Source organism: Oratosquilla oratoria, chromosome 9, assembly GCF_046742065.1.
Source record: "Oratosquilla oratoria isolate Oo_2021 chromosome 9, ASM4674206v1, whole genome shotgun sequence".
NCBI lineage: Eukaryota > Metazoa > Arthropoda > Malacostraca > Stomatopoda > Squillidae > Oratosquilla > Oratosquilla oratoria.
The window spans coordinates 8,828,495-8,830,994 of NC_134785.1; positions in this window are offsets into that span (position 1 = coordinate 8,828,495).

Here is a 2,500-nt window from a genome sequence, read left to right on the forward strand (position 1 = left end):
AATCTTATATCTGGTTCTTCTTCAGTATATCTGTCTTTCTCCACCAAACCGTATATCTATGTCCCGTCTTTTGACGAGCTACTTGTCTATCCTCTTTTATCCATCAAGATACTCGCGGTCATCAGTCCAACTCTCGTCATCTTCTATTCTACCTCAAACCTTTCCCCTTCTATCTCTTTACCTCCCACTTTCCACCTTCCACCTGCGACTTCCTATCCCTCACCTCCCACCTCCCAACTCCCACCTACATCTTTCCACCATCCACATTTCACTGGAGCTGGAGCAGATGTCCGGGATTGGATGACAGTGGCACAGGACCGTAGAGTCTGGAGGCATTTGGTGCTAGCGGTGAGGGGTCAGCAAGTGGCCCGACCACCACCGGAGTGAGAGTGAGTGAGTGACATTTCACCTCTAAATTCCTGTCTACCATCTCTTCCACCTCTCACCTCTCTCCTTTCAGCTTCCACCTCCTGCACTGCAACTCACTTATCCTTCCACATACCACATACCACATACCTCCCACCTCCCAAATCCCATCACTCGTCTCCCCGCTCCCACCTGCGGGTCATCATCTCCCACCTCTCATTTTTCATTTCTAACCTTCCAGTTTCCACCTAGTATGGGTTATTGACTGAATGGTTTTTATACAGGCAATATTCTAGAAACTAGTGACATCCATACATATGAGAGTGATGCGGAATTCTTTAAAAAAGAATGTTGATCATCAGTGATTTTACTGTTGTGTTTTTCTTTTGCTCTCGTTAAGTTTCTCTTTAACTTCTTTTGTGGACCCACCTCACCTCAATATTGGCCCAAGGATATTGGCCCAACGTGACAACATATCTAATACGTACCACCTCCTACTTCCAAACTCTTAATTCTCACCTCATATCTCACACCCATCCCACTTCCCACCGACCCCAACTCACACCCACCCCAACTCACACCCACTCCAACTCACACCCACTCCAACTCACACCCACTCCAACTCACACCCACTCCAACTCACACCCACCCCAACTCACACCCACCCCAACTCACACCCACCCCAACTCACACCCACCCCAACTCACACCCACCCCAACTCACACCCACCCCAACTCACACCCACCCCAACTCACACCCACCCCAACTCACACCCACTCCAACTCACACCCACTCCAACTCACACCCACTCCAACTCACACCCACCCCAACTCACACCCACACCAACTCACACCCACTCAAACTCACACCCACTCAAACTCACACCCACTCAAACTCACACCTACCCAAACTCACACCCACTCCAACTCACACCCACTCAAACTCACACCCACTCAAACTCACACCCACTCCAACTCACACCCACTCAAACTCAAACCCACCCCAACTCAAACCCAATCAAACTCACACCCAATCAAACTCACACCCAATCAAACTCACACCCACTCAAACTCACACCCACTCCAACTCACACCCACTCCAACTCACACCCACTCCAACTCACACCCACTCCAACTCACACCCACTCCAACTCACACCCACTCCAACTCACACCCACTCCAACTCACACCCACTCCAACTCACACCCACTCCAACTCACACCCACTCCAACTCACACCCACTCCAACTCACACCCACTCCAACTCACACCCACTCCAACTCACACCCACCCCAACTCACACCCACTCCAACTCACACCCACTCCAACTCACACCCACTCCAACTCACACCCACTCCAACTCAAACCCACTCCAACTCACACCCACTCCAACTCACACCCACTCCAACTCACACCCACTCCAACTCACACCCACTCCAACTCACACCCACTCCAACTCACACCCAATCCAACTCACACCCAATCCAACTCACACCCAATCCAACTCACACCCAATCAAACTCACACCCAATCCAACTCACACCCAATCCAACTCACACCCAATCAATCTCACACCCAATCAAACTCACACCCACTCCAACTCACACCCACTCCAACTCACACCCACTCCAACTCACACCCACTCCAACTCACACCCACTCCAACTCACACCCACTCCAACTCACACCCACTCCAACTCACACCCACTCCAACTCACACCCACCCCAACTCAAACCCACTCCAACTCACACCCAATCAAACTCACACCCAATCAAACTCACACCCAATCAAACTCACACCCAATCAAACTCACACCCAATCAAACTCACACCCAATCAAACTCACACCCAATCAAACTCACACCCAATCAAACTCACACCTACACATACTCACACCCACACATACTCACACCCACACATACTCCCACCGACCCCAACTCCCACCGACCCCAACTCCCACTCACTCCAACTCCCACCCAGCCCATCCTCCATCTATCCGTTTTCCGACCATCTCCCAATCTACAATTTTCAATCAGATGGGCTCCTTTGTACAACGCTATGCTGCATTGGGTTTCGATTTCGCTTCTTGACTACAAAGGTCCGAGTTTGATTCCTAATGGCTACTGGTGACTTCCAG